This window comes from Nycticebus coucang, chromosome 14, assembly GCF_027406575.1.
Source record: "Nycticebus coucang isolate mNycCou1 chromosome 14, mNycCou1.pri, whole genome shotgun sequence".
Taxonomy (NCBI): Eukaryota; Metazoa; Chordata; class Mammalia; order Primates; family Lorisidae; genus Nycticebus; species Nycticebus coucang.
This window is the reverse complement of record NC_069793.1, coordinates 11,608,221-11,632,502: the sequence shown is the minus strand read 5'-3', so window position 1 is coordinate 11,632,502 and position 24,282 is coordinate 11,608,221. Positions and strand designations below refer to the sequence as shown.

The 24,282-nt window shown below is 53.8% G+C and overlaps 1 protein-coding gene across 1 annotated transcript in view; it reads left to right on the top strand.

The window, feature by feature from the left end:
• Positions 1 to 1,800: 1,800 nt before the first annotated feature.
• Positions 1,801 to 24,282, top strand: part of DAGLA (diacylglycerol lipase alpha) — a 64,735-nt gene continuing 42,253 nt past the window's right edge. The window contains exon 1 of the mRNA XM_053562051.1: positions 1,801 to 1,910. The gene's annotated coding sequence lies outside the window, so the exon portion shown is untranslated. The remainder of the gene's footprint in view (positions 1,911 to 24,282) is intronic.

The following is a 24,282-nucleotide window of genomic DNA, read 5'->3' as shown; positions in this document are numbered from 1 at the left end:
AGTTTACCCTTTAATTTAGTTTTTACATGCCCTGATAGGATCACTATAGAACTTGAGGCAGGATGGACATCACCTTCATCTTGAATACTATTAGCCTCCTGAGATCAAGTGTGGAAGTGGTTGAACATGGACTACTGAGACCTTTTTGATGAGGATGACCTTAGATAAATGGGAAGAAGGATGTGTGTATGTGTGCATGGACATGTGTGAGTCTGTTCACATGTGACAACTGAAGTGTGGAGCGTAGTAGACAATCTTTGGAGTAGCAGTTCAGGTCATGATTTCTCCTTCTCTCAGACTTCCTCTCAATAGCTAAGACTGACATGTTTGCATCACATGGCATTTTCTACCCTGGCCATAGCTGATTGACCATGTCCCAAGCTGGACTAATATTCTTTTCTTTAGGAATCGGGAACTTTGTACCAAAGACGTCGTCTGGCAGTTTTGAATCTGATTTTCAATGATCTAGAAAGAAGGTCCCTAAACTGTTGTCATTCCTTAAAGCTTCCCCTGATCTGTGCCATTCCTGAGCCTTGTGGAGGAAAGCAGTTCAACTCCTCCTTGAATGCCCTGAGATACTCCACCCAGTATTTGTCCCCATTCCCCATTTCTTTTTGACCCGAACCAGAGTTTGCCTTCAAAATAATCATACCTGATACTGAACCCTTCCTAAAAGGGGTTCCAGCTGCTTCAACAGAGGGGCAGGTGGCCCAGGACTCACCATCTCATTTCCAGCCTAAATGTCTAGGTAATTTTCAGTCCAATGCTTCGACTCAACTCCCATCCCCCCTCCACATATACCTGTAGCTCCCACTTGTACTGAATTGCAGAGGATCGCCATGATTTCTTGGGGCGACAACAGGGCCCGGGAGACGTTTCAAAGGCACTTCCTATGCTTGAAACACATTACCCCCCCAACCCCGGGCGGCACCTGTGGCTCAAGGAGTAGGGTGCCGGTCCCATATGCTGGAGGTGGCGGGTTCAAACCCAGCCCCGGCCAAAAAAAAAAAAAAAAAAAAAAAAAGAAACACATTACCCCCATCTTTTCGCCTCTGACCCAGCTGCGTCATCTGACCTGCAGGGGAAGACTCCCACCCCCAAGGCTTGTTTAAGTTCCCGCCCGCCCAAGGGCTCGGCCCACCCTCTTTGCGGAGCTGCCAGGGCCTGCGCGTCCTGCTCCGGTTTAGCGAGAGGGGCATCAGCTCCAGAGCCGCTCTCAGGAGGGGGTGGTTAACTGGCAGCGTGAATGAATAGGCCTGTGCGAAGGGGACCAGAAGGGACGATTTTCTTCATTTACCAGAAATTCAAAACTGACCAAGAGGCCCTTGGGTGCCAGGCATGATGCAGGGGTGAGGGTGGGCGCCCAGAGGATAAAGATGTGCTCCGACTCCTGGAGCGCTCAGTCACCCGAGGAGGTGGGACCCATCTCTTTCTTTCCTCCCCCCAGTGAACCAGTTCTCCAGTGATCCTGCTTGCTTTTTTCCTCTCCCACGCTAAAACCGGTCACGCGGGGCCTGAAGGAGGGGGACACTGGGCGGCTCCCTTCGCCGCGCGCAGCGCAGCTCGTCCAGCCCCTCCCGGCCGCCCACAGAAGCCCCGCGCAGCCCGACCCCGCCGCCCACCGCCCCCACGCGCGAGCCCGCGCCCGCTGAAGGCTCCGTTCGCTCGGGCCCCGACGCCGCTCCCCTCCCTGGCGCCAGGGGGCGCTGCCGCACCACTGCCGTCGCCATGGTCACCGCTGGCGGCGGAGTGGGGTTTACGTAAAGGACGCAGCGTCCTCCGGGGGGCGGAGGCGGCCTTCGCGCCGGCGCCGGCGCCCTGCGGAAGCGGCGTTAGTGAATCGGGGCCTTGGGAGCCCAGGATGGAGGTGGCGGTCGCGGTGGCGGCCCGAGCCCTGCAACGGGCTGGAGGTAAATGGGGGGCTCGGGTGTGGCGGGCCGGCCCCGGGCGCGGGTGCGGTGCGAGTGGTGCGGCGGACTGGGCAGTGTCCAGGGCGCGCGGTGGCCGGCCCGACGGGTTCGTGGACGGAGTTACTGTTGCCACGCGCGCCCCTGGCAGGTGTGAGGTCCGTGGAGCCCTTGGCACCGGTGTGGGGATGGTGACATCCTGGCACAGGCGTGGGCAACGTGGGTCCAGCACAGGCAGCGTGGTTTTTCTGGCATGTGTGTCAGAAGACTCACCCCCACCTTGTGTGGTGGTGGCTGCCTAGGTGTGCGGCGGGTGCAGTCTTCTGTACAGGTAGGTGACAGGGACAGTGCTTGGACTGGTTCTGGGTGAGTGGCTAGCTAGTGCCAGCCTGGTAGTTTGGCTGGCATGGGTGTGGGAGGTGCTGCCATTGCTGGGTGTGCAGAAGGTTCTGGCCTTGGGTTTGACATGGTCTGGGCGATGGCACTGGGGGCTTGAAGAATCAGTGTCTTCAGCGTGGCAAGAGTTCCAGCGTGACTGAGAAACGGCCTGGTTTGGGCACACAGCTGATTTGGGAGGTGCTGCCTGGAAACTGGGAGGGGGGAGTTGGTGGCCTTTAGAGCCTGGTGGATGGGAAGGGTAAATGCCCATCCTCTCACCCTGGCCATGATGGGGGGCACTGCCTCTGTTATGGGGGTCCAGTTTTATTAATGCTGTTGGATACACTGGTCTGAGGGGGCAGAAGCCTGGAAGAAGGTTGGTGTCCTTCATCATGGATATAAAAGAAAGATTCCAGGAAAGATTCTACAACAAGAACCCTGATGGTGACCAAGACAGAGACCTGTCCAGGTATGAACATTGTCCTGGGCTCACGGATTCATCCAGCTTTGGGGAAGAAGGGAGGGGTGGATGCTTCTTAGTGGCTATCAGTGTCTCTAAACATGTAATGAGGAATGTGCAGGGCTGAGAGGTGACCTGTGTCATTAGGCTGGAGAGGGTGTGTGTGCACTTATCTGTAGTCACCTGGTCCTGCCTTCTCTTTGGGTTAATAGGTTTGCTCCAAGTTGTCTGGGAGTTGCCTCTCTTCTTTGATGCTTGGAAACCTTTCTGTTTAGAGGATCATTTGGGGGATGACTGAAAGATGGTTCTGCACACTGGCAGTGTGCTAGGACTGTGTCTGCCCTCACTAGTCCTTTGGGAAGCTTTCGGTGAGGATCGCTCAATGTCACATAGTCTGATACTTCACAGAGGAGTGATTTCCAGACCCCCAGAGAAGTCTTAGGATGTCAAGGAAATGTTCAGATCTTTGGGGAGATGGGATCAGGGGCTGTGGAATGAAAGGGTCAAACTTGGAGTGGATGTGAAGAATACATTTCAGAATTCAAAAAGATGATGTTAAGGGTTAGAGACCAGGGTGTGAGTCGTTGCTAATTTGCCAACTTGGGTGCTTAGCGATGCTGGTGAATTCCATAAAGCTGGAGTATTGTCCAGTATATTGGAGCCAGACAACTTGAATTCCAGTCTTGGCTGTGTGACCTTGACCAGGTGTTAGGCGATAGACAGGTAGTAAAGAATGAAAGGAAATGGTGCACGTGGAAACCCTTTGTAAACAGTGAAAGGCTGTACAAAGGTCAGAGACTCTCATCAGTTAAAGAGACCAGGGCAGGAGGCAGGAAGCACAGGAAATGGAGGCATGGGATCTGGAAGGTCGAGGGCTTGTCATAGGGAATTAGAGGCCCTGTGTGCACATGCTCCTGGTGGAGGGAATAGTGGGATCTGTTGACACTGAGTCAGCTGCTGTGTTGGAACCAGGCCCCAGGTCTCCTGAGGACGGTCCCAACCATGGCCACAACAACTATGAAGTCTGCAGGAGTGGCCCAAGCAGGTGGAAGCCTTTTGCTGGGGCTGCAGACATGCCTCACTGTCAGGGTAGGTCTGGGAAGTGTCTGTAGCTGACAGATCTAGGGTACCTGTGTGGGAGGGAGACTTGGGAAGTATGTGTGTTTTCTCTTGAGAATTTCCCTTGGATCCAGGTTCTGAGAATGGGGGTGGGGAGCAGTCACATTAGCGTTTTTTTTTTAGATGTGGCCTGAAGAAAATGAAGTGGGTTGGAGCATTCATACTGTGGATGTGGCCCAAGGGTAAACAGTCCCATGAGGAAAGTTGAGGCTGGATGGCAGGGGCACTGGGATGTATGGAGGATGCCTTTAGACTATGGGGCTGTGGGTATCCTCAGAGTGGATACTGAGGGAACACAGGTGTGGCACCTATCCTGATGTGGCTTCACTTCTGCTGAAGAGCCTTCAGGTGGAGAGGATGAGGGTGGCTGCAAATTGCTTTGCTCTCTGCCACCAGGAGCCTAATTTCTGACACAGGGTTGCAGAGTCTGAATTACAGGGCCTCACAGCTAAGGAGGATTGGTACTGGAAAGCCTGTTTCTCGAGCATTTCATGTTGTGTGTCCGCCTTAGCCAGCAACCCATTTCACACACTTGCTCCCTGAGGCAGAAAGTTTTGCCCAGTGTCCAGGCTGCAGTGTCACCACGTGGGTGGAAGGAGGACACAGCCCTGCCAGGCCCAGGATGGTGAGCTGACTTTTCCATGCAGTGGGCCTCACCCAGTCCCGGGGGCTGCCTCTGACGCTGCCTGCCATTGCAAGTGCCTCCTCAGTCGTTCCCAGTTTGGTTTGAGGGTGTCTGAGGCTGTCTGATATGCTCCCTGTGGCACCATCATACCTCCCCCAGGAGTTGCTGGATACTTCAGCTCCTGCCCAGAAAGCTCTCTTAAGTGCAGAGTCCATTAAGGAGGCTGCCTCCAGCCTCCCTGTTGTGAATATTCAGTATTCATGTCCCCTCAGCTCACCCTCCACACCTTCTCCTGTTTGTTCTGATTTGTGTCTCAGCCTTATGATTTGGGGCTCCAGGAGCCCTTGGACTTTTCAGCCACCCCTTGCCATCTGCTTGAAATGCTGGGACTTTGCACAACAGAGCTGGGGGGGCAGATAGGGTAGATCAGAAGACGTTGAGAGGGGGAGTTGGCCTCTGTTCCCCAAAAGCAGAGCTGAGCCTTCTTCCCAGTCTTAAGAGTCTGAGGCAGTAGGGAGCTCAGCCAGTTTGCTGCTCCTTGTCATTATGTGTAGATGGTGATGTTGAGCAGAATCCATCTAAGACAGGTGACTAGTAACATAGGAGCCGATATCTCAGGCATATGGCTCTCTGGAGCTGAGGTTTTTCAACTCTGGTTCTGAGTCCTATTCCCATTTTCTTTGTCCATCTATCTCCAAAAGTTGCTTTACTCAGCTCCTGGCAACCTTTTCTTCTTCAGCTGCCCCATAAATCATGGTGCCTGGCTGCTCTGTTTTAGGGGTGCCAGGGAATCAGGCATCTCTGGCCAGAGGATGCTGGACCAGAGCTGACTGCACCAGGCCAGATGGCTGCAGCTGAAGGCACAGCCTGACAGTGGAAGCCACTCTTCCCCTGTCATTCTCCCCAGGACCAGAGTGGGACCCCAGTGTTTAATCACCCGTTGGCCCAGCACTCCATCTGAGTTCAATTTCTCACTGTAATAGCTTTACATTACACACCGATGAACTGGGCAAGTAGCACTGGGGGAAATATCAATGAGTGTGTGGTCAGAAGGAGATAAATCTTCTGAAACCACGGAGCCCAGGACATTGCAGGATGTGGTTACCTCCCCAGCAGACAGGGCTGAAAATTGTTTATTTTGTTTTTTTCTTTTCCTTTCTGATACTGACTTGAAGCAGGCTTGATCTTTCTGGATTGGCTGGGGAAAACAGGGAGTATGTGTGTGTGTGGGGGGGCACGTGGGCATGGAAGACCCAGGAAACTGCCTTATGGGTGGGGACTTCTTTGCCACCAAGGAAGGAATCCAGGGAGATGATGTGGAAAGGATTGGTGTGACCATGGGTGAGGGTGCTGTTTCCATGGGGTGCTTGGCAGGAACGCCCAAGTCCTCCACCAGATCGAGATGGGGCTGTTCCCTCTGCAGGGCTGCCCAGTGAGTGCACGTGTGTGAAGCCGCATGTGCCCATAAGTGTTTCTGTGGGAAGTGAGGGCTGAGGGGGTGCGGAGCGCCTGGCGGTGTGGGAGCTCGCAGGCGCCCATGTCTGGCTGGCCTGGTGTCAGTGGGTGTGTGGAGCAGGGTGTTGCTGGGCTCCTCACAGCAGGAGAGAACACTGGGAGCCGGAGGAGGCTGCCTTCAGGCTTTGGGAGGGTGGGTTTAATAAATCATGTTGTGATTCTTATGAGAGGAGCCTTTTTGCTTTCTCAGTATTCCTTAGAAGGAAGCCCAGGCTGGAGGCGTGGCTCTTAAACGCCCAAATGTGCATTACCTGGGGGCGTCTCACACACACCCTACTTCTAGCTCCTCCTCCAGCCACCTGGAAGTCAGCTAGGGACAGTCCACTCAGACCACAGAATATAACATTATAGCCCATGGGCATTATGACATTAGACTCTGGAGCCAGACAAGCCCAGATTTGAATCCTAGTCTCTTTCTACAACTCAGTTTCCTTATCTGTAAGATGGGGCAGTGAAACCTCCATGTAATGCTTGGCAAGTAGAGCTCATGATAAGTGCAAGCACTCCAAAAATGTCTTTACTCTTGCAGCCCAGAGTCTCTCTTCTCCATAGAAAAGTAGTTACATCATGATCTGCTTGTGTTAGCATCAGAAAGATAAATTAGGTCCCATTACTTGATAAGAAGTTAACTCCTGTCCTTGTAATGGACAGAATTTTGCATATCTGTCAACAGTATCACACCAAGAATGGTATTTTAGACCCTGGGGAATATTCCTACTTGGATTCAGTAGATAGATTTCTTTTTTTTTTTTTTTTTAATTTGGTCAGGGCTGGGTTTGAACCCGCCACCTCTGGCATGTGGGACCGGCACCCTACCCGCTGAGCCACAGGCGCCACCCCAGTAGATAGATTTCTTGAGCACCTACTGAGAGTTGGGGGTCAGTGAGGGCCATGAAAATGAATTGGATGAACTGGAACCTATGAGGTGTAGATTCTGTCCTCAAGGTGTTTAAAATCTATTGAGAGGGCTCGGCGCCTGTGGCTAAGGCGCCAGCCACATAAACCTGAGCTGGTGGGTTCGAATCTAGCCCGGGCCCGCCAAACAACAATGATGGCTGCTACCAAAAAAAATAGCTGGGCATTGTGGCAGGCGCCTGTAATCCCAGCTACCTGGGAGGCGGAGGCAGGAGAATTGCTTGAGCCCAGGAGTTGGAGGTTGCTGTGAGCTGTGATGCCACCGTACTCTACCCAGGGCAACAGCTTGAGGCTCTGTCTCAAAAAAAAAATAAGTCTGTTGAGATAATATAATCCATTTCTAGAAGTGATTGACACCAGAGGTCAAAGGAAAGAGGATAACTCAACCAGGAAGTTCAGGGAATGGGGGTGGGGGAGTGATAGCTTTTAATCTGGGCCCCAAGCACTGGTTGGACTGAATGTAGGAAGATGATTATAGAAGAACTGGCAGCATCGGGGGTGGGGGGGGGAGGCGAGTGGCTGCCCCTTTTCAGTCTAGCTTGAGTGTAGGGTGCATAAAATGGAAGTAATGAAGGCTAAGGTCAGAAGAGTGAGTTAGAGCTGGGTCCCCAAGAGCCAGGGCTAAAGACTGCAGGGCTGAAGGTTTGGTCTTATCTGTAAAAGATGGACAGTCATTGGTATAGTATGAGCAAGCATGTGGGGGGCTGGTGCCACATCCTCCCCCCCCAAGAGGCTGTAGGTGCCAGGGTATTGAGGGACAGAAGCCAGGAGTGCCCAGAGGCAGAGGGCTTAATATGGAGCAGATGCCACGTGGGAAGGTAGGGGAGAGGCTGAGCCTGATTGGTTACGTTGAGGAGATAGAAGTCCTGGGTAGGCATGGGGAAGGGGGTGGACGTGGGGAGCTGAGCATGGGGAAGGGGTGGGAGGTGGGCCCCAGATTGGAGCTGGGCCCCAGGGTTCCAGCATGGAATGCATTTTGCACACTTGTCTTGCAGTATGGATATGCAGTTGGTCTGGCTCCCACCAGTGCCAGGCTAAGAGTATGAGCCAGCAGCTTCCAGGGACCCTCCAGAGGCTGTTTGTGCTGCCCTCAGGCTGTTGTCACCTGTGAGGCTCACGGAGGGGGGGCCAGTGTTCTTGACACTTATTTCCAGACATTCAATCGTTTTCTCACCAAATTACCCCTTGATTTTCCCCTGCCTGAGTTCAGTCCAGGAGGTTACTATTCTGGGACTTTTCATCAAAACCTTTTCAGCACTTGAGTTCTCTGAGCTGGGGGGTGGGTGGGAAGAGAAGAGGGCTTGTCTTCACCTGTGTTTTAGGGGCTGCTCCTGAGAGCCAATCCTATATCTGGAGATAGTCCTGGCCGAAGAGCCTGCCACTTACAGGTGGGTGTTGGGGGCTGAGCCACAAGGTGAGGGAGGATGTTGTTTCTAGACCATCCCGAATAGTCCCCCTGTTGTCTCTCTTGGAGCCATTTAATTAATTTATGATGGATGTTCCTGGACTTACTTGAGGTTAATCTATTATTAATGTCCCTTCATTATGTACAACACACACTGTGCCTTCCTGCTCATGGCTACGCCCATAGGCAGGCTGCACCTCTGCCCCCAGGGGACAGGGCCCTGCATTTGGCTGTCATCAAGCCCTTTCAGGTTTGGAAGTCAGAGAGGGCACCAGAGTGTGTCTTTAGGAAGCTTTGCTCAGCCACAAATAACAGTAATAATAGGCTCAGTGCCTGTAGCTCAGTGGCTTGGGCACCAGCTACATACACTGGAGCTGGTGGGTTCAAATCCAGCCTGGGCCTGCCAAACAACAATTACAACTACAATCAAAAAATATCTGGGAGTTGTGGCGGGTGCCTATAGTCCCAGCTACTTGGGAAGCTGAGGCAAGAGAATCGTTAGAGCTCAAGAGTTTGAAGTTGCTGTGAGCTGTGACGGCACAGCACTCTACCCAGGGTGACATGGACTCTGTCTCAAAACAAATAAACAAAAACAGTAATAATAACAACTATTTCTGTTTTCTGAATGGATAAGCAACTGAACTCAACACAACACATAAGAGATCTCATATACTTCTTGCAATAGGAGTCCCCTGGACTCCCCCATCCTACCAACCACCATTTTCCAGGAGTCTCAGAGAGGTTGAGTCTCCTGCTCAAGGACACACAGCAATGAGGTGGGGAGGCAGGGATTGTACCGAGGCAGGGTTTGTTCTGATGTGCCTCTCCACCCCTACCTCTCCGTCAGGCCCCACACCAGTCCACCTCCTCCACAAACCCTTTCTTCCTGCTCCACTGAACTCTAGGACTGTGTATCTAAATAGCACTGGCTTCTCTGAGAAAGTGTGTGTGTTTTTCCATTCATCAGTGATGTCCTCATTGAAGAATAATGTTAATTGCAGTAACATTTACCAAGTACAGATGCTGGTGCCATGCTAAGAACTTTTCATACCTTATCTCATTTGGTATGAATGACTACCTACAAAGAGTAAATGAGATATATTTAGGCAGGTGGTTATTAACCCATTTTAAAGACGAGATTTAGAAACATCTGAAGGTCACTTGGCTAATAGGTGGCGGGGCTGGAATGTGAACCCTGGCAGACTTGATCTAGGGATTGCTTATCTGATTCTTCCTTGGAATTTCCTCTTCTCTCCATCTCCTTGGGCTTGTTTGCCAAATATCTATATGTTTATCAAACACCTAGTCACCTTCTCCCATCTGGCCTGTGTTGGGCCCCCTCTTTTGCTGTGGGGACCAGAGTGCTCCCTCACATGGGATGTGAAGAGTGCTGGACCTGGATTCTGTTCCTGGCTCTGCCGGGCAACTTTGGAAGAGTTATTTCTCTTTCTGAGCCTCGGTGACCCTGTTTGTATAATCGCAACAATGATATTTATCCTCTCTCCTTCACCGGTTGTCTCCATGTTCAAAGGTAATGCCGGATAGGACAAGACTTTGGGAAAGACATTGTGCTAACCAAGGGTTAGATTGCTGTGTATGAGATTCAAGAGCTGGTGCAAAGGCTGGGAATGCTTCAGGCTGGGCACATAAATGCACCTACCCTCCAAGCCACCCAGGACAGGCAGATGAATTCTGTGGCTTGCTAGCTGCCAGGAACTTATTGGAGGGGACTGTGTGGCCACGGGACTGCTGTCTTGCTTGGCTAAACAGTGCCAATCCCTCCCACACTGGGTCCCTAGGTTGTGTGGAAGTATAGGGGCCACCAGGGGTTCTAGGCCCTGTTTCCCCCTCATCTCCCACACACAGCCTAACTAGGTCGATTCAGGCTTGATTTGGGGAGGAAGCAGGACAGTTTGCCAAGCAGCCGCCTGGACCTCCCCTCACCCCTCAAAACATGCGGAAAGCCTTGTGAGGAGGTGAGCCCTGTGTCTATTCCAGAAAGCAGTGAGACCGCCAGCTTCTCAGTGGCAGGGCTCCCGGGGCGTTGGCTGTGAGTCCTCTGCTTTCTCATCAGCTTTACTCCAAGTGTGTTCCAATGCTGCACTGGGGCTGGGGCAGAAGACATGTGCTGCCAGGGCACCCTTTGGGCTCTGAAGGGAAGGGCAGAGCCTTTGGCTTATGGGTGAGGCGAGGCATGCCAGCCATCGCTCTCTGGAAATCTGTGGCCCGGCTGCTGTTGGGCGATGGTTTGTTTCACTTCCCAAGTTTCCGCCTTCTGCAGGCTGGATTACATCAGGCTCCCCTGGCACGCCCTTTAGCCAACTCCCACTTCATCTAAGCTCCTCCAGTGCCCTGGGACAGCTGCCCCGTTGCAGTTTTGGGAAAGGCTTCTGACTCACTGGACAGCTCTGGGCCCAGTGGTGGAGGGGACTATCCTGGCCAGTCTCAGCTGCAGGGACCAGTAACCCCCCATGCCCTGCCTCCCAGTTAGCACCGCCCACTTCACCCACTCAAGTCTGCCTGCTGTCCCAGATTATCCACTTCTGATTCATTTTCTCTCTCTCTCTTTAAATTCAGCATAGCATAGGCCCCCAAACATGGGCTTTAGCATAAAGATGGAGCTTCTTTTGAATTTCCTGCTATTTGGGCAAATCACTTAACCTCTCCAAGCCTTAGTTTCCTCATCTCTCAAATGGGGGATTCTACTGGAACATAGCACATTGGGATCAAATGAGACACTACACAGGAAGTTTTGCCCAGTGCCAAGAACAACACAGATACTTAATAAATGTAACTGCTGGGCAGCGCCTGTGGCTCAGTGAGTAGGGCCCTGGCCCCATATGCCGAGGGTGGCGGGTTCAAACCCAGCCCCGGCCAAACTGCAACAACAAAAAAAATAGCCGGGCGTTGTGATGGGCGCCTGTAGTCCCAGCTACTCGGGAGGCTGAGGCAGGAGAATTGCCTAAGCCCAGGAGTTGGAGGTTGCTGTGAGCTGTGTGATGCCACGGCACTCTACCGAGGGCAATAAAGTGAAACCCTGTCTCTACAAAAAAAAAAATAAATAAAATAAAAAATAAATGTAACTGCTATTATTATCATGATTATTTCTCTTGATTGTTCTCTGCAGGCTCAGGCATGTGCACGGGGGCTGATAGGACTCCCCCTTCCCAGTGCCATGGCCCCTCTGCAGCCAGGCAACCCTGCAGCACTCCTGCGATGCAGGCTGGCCCCTTGGTCTTCCTCCCCTGTGGTGTCTGGACCACTTCTCAAAGCTGGCACCCTCTGGCATCCCGCCCTGTGCCTGCCCCCGCCCTTTCTGAGGCTGGCCTCCCAGCCCCTCAGTCCCCTGCTTCCTTTGGTTCCTCTCCTATTACAGTTTCCTTCCTTTTGGCATGTCTTCTATCTGGCTGCCTTTTTTTTTTCTTTTTTTTCTGTCTAACTTTTCTTCTCCTCAGGCCTTTAGAGGGAGGCAGTTTCTTCCTCGGAGGCTTACCTTCCTGGTGCAAATTCCCTCAGCTTCTCTAGCTACCCTCAGGCTCTTCGTCAGGCTGTGGACCCTGAGAATCGAGTGTCACAACTTGGCCTCACGTTCAGTGACACTGTCAGCCTTGACAGACGGACAGATGCAGTTTCATTGCATTCTTTCTGGCAAGGGGAGCCCATGGGTCTGGGTAGCCTATCATTGCCTGGAGATGGGAGATGGTGAGCCCAGCTGGGCCTGCAGCCCTCTTGGGGTCTAGGACGAGAAGGAGCAGGCCAGAGTCAATCTCAGTGTTCCTAGAAGCCAGAGCACCGGCTGCATCTGGAGTTTCCTTCCTCCCAGGAACTCAAGGAATTTTTCTCAAGAGGGTGTTACAGTTTCATACTTTGAAAAGAACTTGGTCTTCCTCTGACACCTTTCCTGGGACTAGGGCCAGAAAATAGTTTTGCCACTTGTACCCATTCACTGAAGGGCGTTTGTCAAGCCCTAACACACACTAAACCTTGTGCTCAGAAGTGGGAATGATAGAATAGTTAGCACCTCTTTTTCAGGGAGTTCCTAGTTAGTGACTGACCTGTAAACAGACGTTCCTACTCTATCCAGACAAATCCCAGCAGCAGTGACAAACACTTCCTAGGGACTCCTCTCTGCCAGACAGTGCTGCATGTGTAGGAACATGTTTGATGCAAAGAACAATGACAGTTTCTCTTTCAGAGACACTCACTCCTCCCCCACCCCCATGCCCTGGACAGTCCCGCGGAGTAGGTGCAGGGGACACTTGTGCTTCACGGTAGAGGTACAGGTGGAGACCTCAGCTTCTTTGAGGAATTGAGGGCATCTTCTAGAGGCCACGTGTTTGCAGTTGGGACTTGGGTCCCCATCTGTCTGGCCTCTGCTCTCAGGGTATCCTTTTTTATTCTATCTCGCCTTGGGTTTGGGGCTCCTGTGAGCCATGGGAAGAAAAGGCTTTTACAAAAGGAAGGCTGCCTTTAGCCATCCTCTTGCTGAGAAGACCAACTTCCTGCCATTCACCATGTGGGTCAGTCTTCCACGGCCACCTTGATCCTCCCACTTCCCAGCCCTGCCCTCCTCTGACCACACCTAGAAGCTGTTCAGGCTCACATACCCTCTGCCAGCACTGCTGAGCCATTCCATACTGTTCTCCCCGCTGCCTGCCCACTATACCATACAGCTTAAAAACCAGGCTAATAGAGGGCTCAGGGCACCTCAGCAGTCACCTTCTCCATTTCTTGGCCCCTTTAGAGAGCCTGACCACTCCCTTCCCCAGGTGAACCCTATTCAGCAGGCTTCCAGTAACAGTAACTAAGCCAAGGCCCAGCCTGCCAGCTGCTCAGTACTTTATACAAGTTTCACCTTAATAGTGTAATGAACTCCCACCATAAAGCAGTTAGAGTGGTGCATCCTGGGATGTATAAATTATAGGAGCCTCTGAAGTTGTAATTGGAAATGGCAGCAACTGGAAGGTTGAAAGAGGCCGGCCTTGTTGGGCTGAGCACAGCTATTCTCTGCCTCCTTTCAAAAGGCACACAGAACAGTCTGGCTGTGAAGAAAGAATGTCCTCAAACCAAACTGAGCTCCTGGTCCCTCCGGCCCAGTTCCCACTTCCTGCCTCCAACTGTGTCTGCAGAGCCTGCAGGCTTTGGAGGTGGGACCCCCAACCCGGCCCTGTGTTCTGGCTTGGTGCTGCAGACAGAGTGGGCTGGGAGGGAGTGAGCACATGCAGAGGCAGCCAGTGGGATAGACTCCGGCTCCCTTGCTCCCCAGGGAGAATTCAGAGCAGTTGATTTGATTTCCCTGGTCTTTGCACTCTGGTCTGTGAAATGGGGAGCATGAGCCCACCTTGTGGAGAGGTGGTGGGATGGAAGAGGAAACCGCAGGGGATGTTGTGATGTGGGGGTGAGTCCACTGCCAGACATCTGGCTTCCTCTTTTGGCTCCCGCTGCACCACTGCTGGTGGTTGTGAGTCCTTAACTGGGTCATTTAACCTCCCAGCAGTAGTTTCCACCTGCAAAATCCGGGGAATAATCCTCCTGTGGGGAGTGTTAGGAGGAGGATGGGGATGATGCTTACTTGTCACGGACTCAGCAGACTGCTTCTTTGATGGGTAAGAAACACACATCACCTGGGCAGCTTATGAATGCAGGTTCCAGTTCAGGTGGGATGGTGCCCCAGATCTTCATTTCTAACGAGTGCTGCCATTGCTGGTCATGGAACTCGAGCAGCGAGTGTGCTCTCTGTGATTATACATCCAGGCCAAAAATGCCCTTTACCTGCCTCATAGGGGCGCAGGCACTCACGTGGGTTTTGTTCAGTGCTTCTGAGTGTGGCCTAGGAGGCAAGAGCATCACGTGGAAACAGGTTAGAAATGTGGAGTATCAGTACCCTTTCATCCCTACCCCAATCAGAGTTGCTGGAAGTGGAGCCCAGGAATCTGTGGCATTACCAGCTCTGGGAGTTCTGCTTCCCACACTGAGGTAAAAGCATGGGCTGGGGGCGGCGCCTGTGGCTCAGCGGGTACGGGCGCCGGTCCCATATGCCGGAGGTGGCGGGTTCAAACCCAGCCCCGGCCAAATTAAAAAAAAAAAAAAAAAGCATGGGCTGGGATTCATCCTTCAGAGCAGGGTTTCCCTGAACACAGATGGGTTAACTCCAGCCTCAGAATCTTCTGGGGCTGGCCATGGTGGAACTTGCTAAAAATATAGGTTCCTGAGCCCCATCTTGGACTTTCTGGTTTAGAATTGCTAGGCAGGCTCCTTGGGAATCTGCATTTATCCACCAAATACGTGCCCATTCAAGTTGGTGTCACTGGGCGTCACTGACCACCTGATAGCTGTGGAGAAGGGTAGAACCCCCACACCCAGCACATCCCCCGCCTTGTGCATAAAGCCTTTTGCCTCTGCCAGGTAAGAAGGTAGGTCCAGGGGGTCAGGAGCCCCAGGCTTAGGCATGACCTGGACCCCAGAGCCTTGGACCCAGCTGCAGGGGTTGTCTCCCAGTGAGAAGAGGGGCACATCCAAACTTCATCAGTAGGGAGTTGGGTGGATCAACTCACAAGTACCTATTAATAGTACATGGACTCTGCAATAAAGATGGTGGTAGAAAAACACTGAATGAAGAGGAATGTTCACCTTTTGTAGTTCAGTGACAAAAATAGGTATGGATGATTCCTTATTTGGATGGAGAAAAAAGACTAGAAGCATGTTGACAGTGTATCGTTTTCCTGGAGGGATCATGGGTGCTTTCTGTTTTCTACAGAGAATATGCATTTTGTGATTAGAAGAAAAAGGTCGGCATAGACAAACATATCTTGTCCCGGGTCCTTGCCTGGACAAAGTGTGAGTCGTGAGGCCACCCCAGCCACGGGCAGCCCAGACTCTCAAGACTGGGTTCTTTCCAACTGCCCCCACTGGAGTGGCCTTCATCATCCTCCCCCTCACCTCCAGTCTGTGTCTGGTGCTTCCCAGTCCTTCCCTCTGTTTCTCTTGCTTTTTTTACTTCCTCTCCACTTTCAGTCTTCTCTATTTTACATAAGAGAAGAGTAAGGAAGCGTTAGCTGAGATGCAGGAAGTCCCCCAGATTTCAAGCCTCTGGGACAGAGTTTAGTTTTTAACCAGGGTGTCTCCTAGGTGACTAAACCTAAATTCCAGAGTCTAGGCACATAGGATGTGCTCAGGAAGTAATGGTTACATGAACAAGGCTTGGAATACAACCAAGGGCAGGGCAAAGACCCAAAGCTGTGTTACCTTGCCATGTCGGCATACTTCTCTGAGCTTAGGGTCCTCATCTGTAAGACTGGGGATTCAGGGTGGCTTGAACTCTTTCCCTGGGCCCTTCCAGCTCTGATCTGGGGAGTCACGTACCTTCACTGCCCCTATCCTGCTTGATTTTTTGAAGCAATTTTTGCTGCCCAAGAAGACCTCACCTGTCTATTCCAGGCTCTCTAGGGAGAGTTTGTGCGTATGTGGCTGTTCAGGGTAGGGCCCTGCAGGCAAGGGCTTGAGCAAAGGCAATACTGTCCCCATAACTACCTCCACCACCAGGGAGACCGGTGGTTTTGGGACACGAGAGTGATCTGCCACCCAAAGCAGAGGAATGCAGGTGCCTGGACCTGATACTGGCAAATCCTCTGTGCCTATGTCCTGGCTGCCCGTGGTCAGCTGTCTGTCTTTCATCCTCTCCTGGCCAAAGCTGCCTTTATCCAAGTGTCCCCTGCCGGGCTTTGTGTCTGATACCCCATTTCCATCAACCTCCCGCAGCCCTGAGTCTGTGGCCCTTTGAGGCTGCTGTTTTCCATTGAGTGGCTCAGTGGGAATGGAGGGAGGGTGGGAGAAATCCGTTCAAGCCATTTGTTCTAAAGACATTTAAGCAAACCCATGGGATTTGTGTGGTCACATGTTTCTGGTCTTCTTTCAAAGTAATGGACAGGTTTCTGGATGTCTCCCACTACCTATTTCACTGCCTGGGAAGTACAAGAGATCTGGTCTTCAGGACGAATGGTGGAAAGGGGAGGCCCTGTCTGGGCTTCACCTGGCTGGAGAGACCTGAACATGAGCTCTGCCTGGGAACACCAAGCATGTGTGCCCACCCATAGTGCCAGGGAAGCAGGCCCATGACCTCTCTGCATTCTCAAGTGTGTTTTTTCTGGCCCAGGGAGCTGTAGTGCAGTGGTTCTCAACCTGTAGGTCACGACCCCTTTGTAACAATGAAAATACATCGTGGCATTAGGAAGGTTGAGAACAACTGCTGTAGAGACTACCTTTGCCAGCACCCCAGAGGCAGGCTGGAAACAACTAAGCCAGTGCCAACAGAGGCCTGCGAGGGCAGCAGAGGGGAGGCAGGGCTCTGCTGGCAGGAGTCTGGCCCTGCACAAGGCATTTGGGCAGTTTTTGTGTATGGGACAGGAGGAGGGGGAAGTGGAGGGTAGCAGACTGGCTGAACCCCTCTTCCCGTTTAGCCACCAGCCCATCCAGGAAGCTTTCTCTGTCCGCCTGGGTTGAGCAGTGGCTTTGCCCTATAATTCTGCACTCACCAGCCCACCTGGGTTTCCTCATTACTCTGCTCTGTGAGCTCCTGGAGATGGGGCTTGGCATTTCGTGTTCATGTCCCCAGAAGTTCCTTCTTAAGTGCCTGTTGAGTGCAACCAATAGGCTGGTCCAGGAGCCCTGGGCGGAGGTCTGCTTTCCTGCCCTGGTCTTGGAGCCCCCCCCCACCCCCCCCAGCCAACTGGTCTGGCCGGTTTGTAGGGACCTGGCCAGGGTGGTTCTCCTGGGACAGGATGTCCTGCTGAGAGGAGGCTCCTGCCTGTCTTTCTGTTTTCACCTCCTCACCCCTCCTCCTGGCCTAGGCCCGAGCCTGGGTCCTTGCTCCATCCTTCCCTTCTTGGGGTTCAGGGCAGCATATGGGAGGTGCTGGGTTCAGCAGAACAGGAGCCTTGCCTTGGAGGGAGACGGGGCAAACAGGGACCATGGTGACTGTTCTCCTTCCTCCTCGCTTACTGATGTGCTAAGGGCAAGGGACAAGAGGCCCAAACAGGGCAGCTGTGTGCTGGGCTCATCCACACCATGGCTCCTCCACCCCCACTCATGAGGCTCCCTCTCAGGGAGCAGGAAATGAGGGTGGGGAGCCGGGTGTTCCTCTCACCCTCTGCGGGAGGGGCTGGGCACCCCATTCCGTAGGTGTCAGCAGAACCGTCACCAGCGGTGGGCGCCAGTGTTGGGATTTCCCTGGCTGACTCACCCTCGGCCTGGCTGTGCCTCTACGGAGGTAGAAGCTCTTTGTGAAGGTATCTGGATAGTGACAGAGAGGCTCATGGAGACTGGCCCCTGGAAGCTGTGGCAGGGTCCCCATCCCTGGGCTGACTGAGGCCCAGCTGCCCATCAAGCTCACAATCCCACTGCCCAGGCAGGAGGAGCAGTGAGGAGGAGGCTGCTCCCTGAAAGCCTCCCCAGGGGCCAGATGCCTTCCCTCACTTTCCCCTGTCAGAGGAAGCAAGAGAATAGGGGGGCCTTCAGTCCCTCCAGGTTGAGAAACACTTCACAGGGTGACCTGGTGGAGACTGCCGAGAAGCAGGAAGTGGGGTTAGCATAGTGACCCAGCCAGGGGCCAAAGACCTTTGGAGAAAAGGGAACACTAATGGCCCCCCTCTTAGGAAGATACTCCTGGAGCCCCCACAGCAGAGCAGAGAGCAGGCAGTGGCAGGCGCTGGCGGAGGGGTGGAGGGGTGGAGGTGTTGCAATTACCGTGTGTGGGGGGCTGGGGGAAGATGAGCAGACAGAGCCATGGTGTGCGGCTTGCAGCAGGCCTGTGGGGGCGGTGGCAGCAGAGCTGCGGGGGTGAGCTGTGGAAAGGGGTAGAATGGGAGGGACAGTTTTGGGTGGTCTGCTGCAGGGTCTCCATCTTCCTGGTGCCAATGGTGGGCAGGTCACTCCCTGACCTCTCTGGGATGGCGGCCTCTGGGGGTCCAGCTGCCAGGGCTAAGAGAATAGGGGGACATTTAGGACCCAGCTGTGGTTCAGTCTGAGCAGATTTCTCAGCCCTGTGCTTGCCAGCCTGGCCTGGTGAGAAATACAGCAGTTGCTGCTGGCCGGGTGCCATGGGGCAGCCTCTAGTGTCTCTGACCCACTGGTCGTGCTTATTCCTCTGTGAGTAGGCTCAGGGCAGGGTGGCCCAAGAAGGAATATGGCCAGTAAGCCCAGCTCTGCCCTGCCTCCTGATCCAAGAGGGCAGGGCCAGCCCACCCGCCTCTCAGCTGAGCCCGCTGCTAAGGCCAAGAGAATGGAAGCTGAACCGGTGGCAAGTGTAGGCAGGGTAAGGGAAGGCCTGGCCCAAACTGAGATGGGCTCTCAAGGCAGGTCCAGTACCACCTCAGCCTTCCAAGGGCAGCTGTCTTTGGCTGTGTGGCTGCCAAGGACAGGAGGCCAAAGAGGGTCTGGGCTATAGGACAGGGATCCAGGGTTTGCTACAAGCCTGCTGCTGGCCTCAGTGTAGCCTGAGGCAGGGCTCCGAATCCTTGGCTCTCACCTTCCTCCCTCAAATGAACATGTGTGACTCAGTGGCCCAGAGAGAGGTTCCATCCATGGGGATGGTCTGCTCTTCCATATGCACCCAGCCTTAGAGAACAAAAAAAGGCCCCAGGACCTTCTCCTGATGGGTCCTGCCTTCTGCAGTGAGAGGTTGGGCTGGGGCCCCTTTTTAGACCCTCCATTTCCACCTCCCTCAGGAATGATAGGGCGAAGTGAGAAATTGGTTAGAAGTTCCCAGGTCAGGGCCTTCTAACAGGAAGTCAGACTCTCCGTAAGCGTTAGCTGGTATATTGCTTTCATTGTCCTTATGCTTAAGTTACATCTTCATCATCATTTTGGAGTTGACTCCCCAGAGCCTGTGGGAGGCTCCTTGGAAGAGGCAGCATGTGTCGAGTCCTGCACTGGCATCCTGGCCCCTGGTCTGCTCAAGAATCAGAAGGTCAGATAGGGGCAGCCAGAGGGTCTGAGCGGGCAGGAGGAGGCCCTGGCACGTTTCTTGTGGAGCCTCTGTGGGCTCGGCTGAGCTGCCAGCTCCCATCTGCAGAGGGGCGGCCCAGCCCTCCGTGAGTTGGCTGAGAGACCTCAGAATGAGGAGCGCATGTTCTCCAAACATCTTGCTCACAGCAGATGGCAGCCACAACTGCCTTCTCTCTGCAGTTCCGGTGCACTTCTCTTCCCTTTGCTCACCCCCCTGCTAACTTTGGTTTCTGCTTTTGGAGATGGGGAGGCAGCCTGCAAGCCTCCAGAGCCACCTCTGATTGTGGGTGAAGCTTGGTGCGTGTAGCATGGAAGTTTCCAAAGGAGAGGAGCCTCATGGCCCCACCTGCTTCATCAGGGATGCTCAGTCAGTCTTGCCCTGCCTCCCACACTCCATCTCTTAGTCTCTTTGGCCAAATGTGCTGTCAGCAAGATCTGAGAGGGGCTGGGCGAGGGGCCTTGTTTGACATTTCTTGAGCAGCTGCTAGGCACCAGGTGCTGTGTTGGATGCTAGGGACGCAGAGACACAGTATGACCCAGCCCTCCAAGAGTGCCCAGCCCAGTGGGGAACCTGGCATGGAGCAGGCACTGATGAAGTCAGCCACGGGGGTTGGCAGGCCCTGGAAGCTGCATGGAGGAGGCAGTATTTAGGCTAAGCCTTTGAGCACCGAGGAGTTTCCAGGACAGCAAGATTAGAAAAAGCCTTCTGGGGCGGTGCCTGTGGCTCAGTGGGTAGGGCGCTAGCCCCATATACCGAGGGTGGCAGGTTCAAACCCAGGCCCGGCCAAACTGCAATAAAAAAATAGCCGAGCATTGTGGCGGATGCCTGTAGTCCCAGCTACTCGGGAGGCTGAGGCAAGAGAATCACCTAAGCTCCAGGAGTTGGAGGTTGCTGTGAGCTGTGACACTACAGCACTCTACCGAGGGCGATAAAGTGAGACTCTATCTCTATAAAAAAAATAAAAAAAGAAAGAAAGAAAAGAAAAGAAAAAGCCTTCTGGGCAAAGAGAACAGCCCATGCAAAGGCATGAGGCATAGAGAGCCCACTTGGCATGGCACACAGAGAGCAGAGAAAGGCAGCAGGCCTCATCGGGATGTGTGTGCACTCTCAGGAGAAGGCTGCGGCTCCTCTGGCTGCTCATGGATGGGGCCAGCCTGAAGCTTGAAGCCCCACATGGGAAGGCATGGGGACACAGGTGTTCTCAGCTGAGGGAAATTCTGCTCTGAGCCTGGGGCCAACGGATGGCCCATTGCTGGTGGAGTAGAATAGGACTCTCCCTTCCTCCTGAGTGTCCCTGCAACCACAGGCCAGAAGTCTGGTGTTGGCCCCACTTCCTCGGGGGGCTGAGTGTGCCCCAGGACTTCACAGCACTGTCCCTTATTCCGTGACTTGCCCTGGCTTGACCCCACAGCATGGGCGGAACAGATTGGGCACACACATGTGTCGACCCTTGCCTGTGCCGAGCCTTGGGCTTGGTATTCCCACACAGGCCTCATGCCATCTAACCTTCACAAAGGCCATGCTTGGTGGGCATCACTAACCCCAAGGTCTTATGACTTGCTCAAAGCCACCCAGCCATGATGTGGCTCGGCAAAGACTCCAGGCCCAAGACAGCCTGATTGTTGCTGGACTCAAGCCCTGCTTATTCTTCCCTGTTGCTGCCTCCACTCCCTCCCAGCAGAGAGAGGGCCAAGTCATTCTCCCTGGGAGACCCTCCAAATATTGAGGTGCTGGGGGTACCAGTGGTAGCTGTAAGCAGGGCTGCTGGGCACCCACTTGTAGGGCAGTGGGCCTGGCAGAGGGGAGATGCTCTGTGTTTGCTCTTTCCAGCCCTGCATTTGCCTGTGCCACTCGCACCTGTCCAATTGTTTGCCCAAGGATTAGCCCCCTGGGGGAGGTGGGTGGGGCTGGGCGAAGGTGGCAGCAGGAGCCCACTATCTCTGGGCTCCTGCTTCTCTGCAGGCCCATACTTCCCATGAGCACCACATGGGATGCCAGAGACGCAAAGACACAGTATAACCCTGCCCTGATGCTGTCTCTGCAGCGCCTGGCCTCGCCTGCACAGAGCACGTGACTTTGCAATGCCCAGGCCCGGCGTGCCTGGCGTGCCAGGGCAGCAGCAGCTAGACTGTCAGTGAGGAGCGAGAGAGGCCCCAGAGCCCTCCTGTTTGGGGCAGTGCCCCAGGGCGTGGGGTGAGGGGAGGCATCAATGGGACCTTTGTGTGGTAAGGGACAGAGGAGCACATGACAGAAGCCAGGCAGGGGCCAGTGCAGACACATCTGCTCCTTTCTTCCCTGGAGCAGCCAGTCTGCGGGCCTTCACCCTTATAGTGAGGAGAGCCTGCCTGATTCAGCCAATCTCTGCCCTGCCCTTCCTTTCACCCCCTTTCAGATGATTCAGCACCAGGAGCTTGAACTTGGGCTTCTCCAGCTTATGGGCCTTCCCTGGAGGCAAAAACCCTGGACCTGCCCACTCTGCACCCTCCCTCCTAAGGATGTGGCCTTCAGTAGCCTCTCACTGGCAGTCACCCACTGCCAATAGCCATGGCTCTGGTCCTGGGATGATAGGACAGATGAGGGGAACAGATTAGGTAGGATGCATCTGGCATTCCAGAGAAGAGGGATCCCTTTCTCTCCCAAAGGAGGGGCCTGCAGGGAGCTGGGTGCGCCTTCTTTGCAGTCCTGCCCGGGGCCATCCTTCCCCAATAGCCCCCATCCTGGGAGGAGGAGAGCAGATCGGAGCGCACTGTCTTGGAATTTCCATCCTGGGCTGCCTTTAGCAAACCCACTGCTGTTACCTGTGGTCTCTCTGTCACTTGGTACTTGTCATGCAAGCCGCAAGGATGGGCAGGCTGTCACCAAGAGGTTATGCTTTGCCCTCTGTGGGCAAAGAGCTCAGTAAACAGGACAGCTGGGAGAACATCCTGCTGGGGGTTAGGAACAGCCTTCTCAGGTGGGCACAGCTACAGGAGGTTGCCTTATCACACTGGCAGCCCTTGGGGGAGCCCGGCCATTACTGGAGATGTCAAAGTAGCCTGGCTGTGGGGAGCCCAGGTACCCCCATTACCTGCTCTTAGCTAGGAAGCAGGATAGACATGGAGGAAGGAGAGTTCTGGTCTCCTGAGGCTTGTTTTAAGTCGTAGTGGCCACCTGGTCCTACACCACCCCTTCTCTTGCTGCTTCAGGGATGGGGGTAAGGGAGAGGTGACCCAGGGTACCCACCTGGGACATACCCAGACAGTCTGTCAGCCTGGGCAGCCCTGCAAACAGCCCATCCTCAGGCCTCTGACCCTGAACCTCTCTGCAACTCCAGCAGCAATAACCATACCCACTCTGTCCTGCTCACATTCAACCCCTGGCCAGGTGCCCACCCTGCTCCTTACCTTAAAGCTGGGGTTCTTGCTGTCCTCACTTACAGGTTAGGAAAGCTGATTTGTGTTGTACCTTCACTAGCATCGGTCAGATGTTATCTATACCTTTTTAACTGGAATTGGGGTTCAAAGGGGCTGCTGTGTGCCCACACTTACTAAGTGGCCAGGCCCAGTTTCCGGCCTGGACCCTCTGACCCCATGCCCCATGTGTTCCCCTGCACCCCCCTTCCCGCCCCTACAGTAAACAAAAGTGCTAATAAATAATCACATTAACACGGAATTAATCCCACCTCATCCCTCTGGCCTTTTCTCTCTGAGGCACTCTGAGCACTTCCCAGACGTGATGTCATGCATCCTGCAACCCCCAGGAGGGCTGAGAGGAGGCCAGGCCCAGCCCCGCCACACCCTCATTGCCCCTTCCTCACCCTCCGCCTTTGGATAGGGAAGATGCTGAGGCAAAGGCACCTTTCCACACCTGCTCCCTTCCTGGTCTCCTCCGGATTGTGCAGCTGTGAGCCAGCAGGAGGGGAGAAACCCGAATCCGAATCTGGATGAGCCCCCACGTGGTGGGTGTATGTATGCAGAAGCCCAAGGCTCCGCTTAGAGGGAAGTAATATTGCTGAGGCTTTTTATAGTGCTTTCCTCTAGGAAGCCTCTGGTATATCTTGTTTGTTCTCACATTCCTAGGAAGTTGGCAGAGCACAGTCCAGGGTCACAGGGAGGGAGAAAAAATGAGGATCCAGAGAATGAATCCTCTCACTTGACTGTTCATTTCTCTGTTTTGTGGAGAGGACTGAGCCTGCACGAGGTCACATGAGAGGGAGGCAGGGATGGTGAGGTCTTAAACTTAACACTGGGCTATGGTAGGGTCCATTCCTGGCCCATCAACTCTCCAGGGCCATGTTGAGGTCCAGAAGAAAGTGGGCAAGAAAGACAACAGGGGTGGCGCCTGTGGCTCAAGGAGTAGGGCGTCAGCCCCATATACCAGAAGTGGTGGGTTCAAACCCGGCCCCAGCCCAAAACAAACAAAAACAAAAATTGATAGTTGAATAAATGGATAGAGTTATTTTGTGGATTAAATAAAATAGTGGCTATAAAACACAATGCCTTCCTCATTCTCAAAAAGAATAAAAAAAAAAAGACAACAGGACCTTAAGGCTCTGAGTCTTCTGTGTGATAGTATTTCTGAGCCAGAATCTGAAGACCCTTAGAAATTGAGCCTTGCAGGGCCAGGGCAGTTTCCTAGGGACACTGGAGATCCTTTGGTCAACCCCCTCATCTTCCAGATGAAGACACTGAGGCTCTAAGAGAGGAAGTCATTCCCTAGGCCCTTTCTCTTCTCACCCACAGCCAGGCCACAGGGTACTTAGCCAAGGCCCACTCCGTACCTCTCAGTCCCAGGCTCAGGCCCTGTCAGTTGTAGAGGGCTCATGTCCCCCAGCTGTATCCTGAGACCACAGCCCTCAGTGCTCTTCCCCAGAGGAGCTTTTCTTCCCACAGGACACTGGGCAGAGGCAGATGCCACAGTCACACCTACTGAGACACACAGGGTGGCCGGGGGATATGCCACTGGGAGATGCAGCAG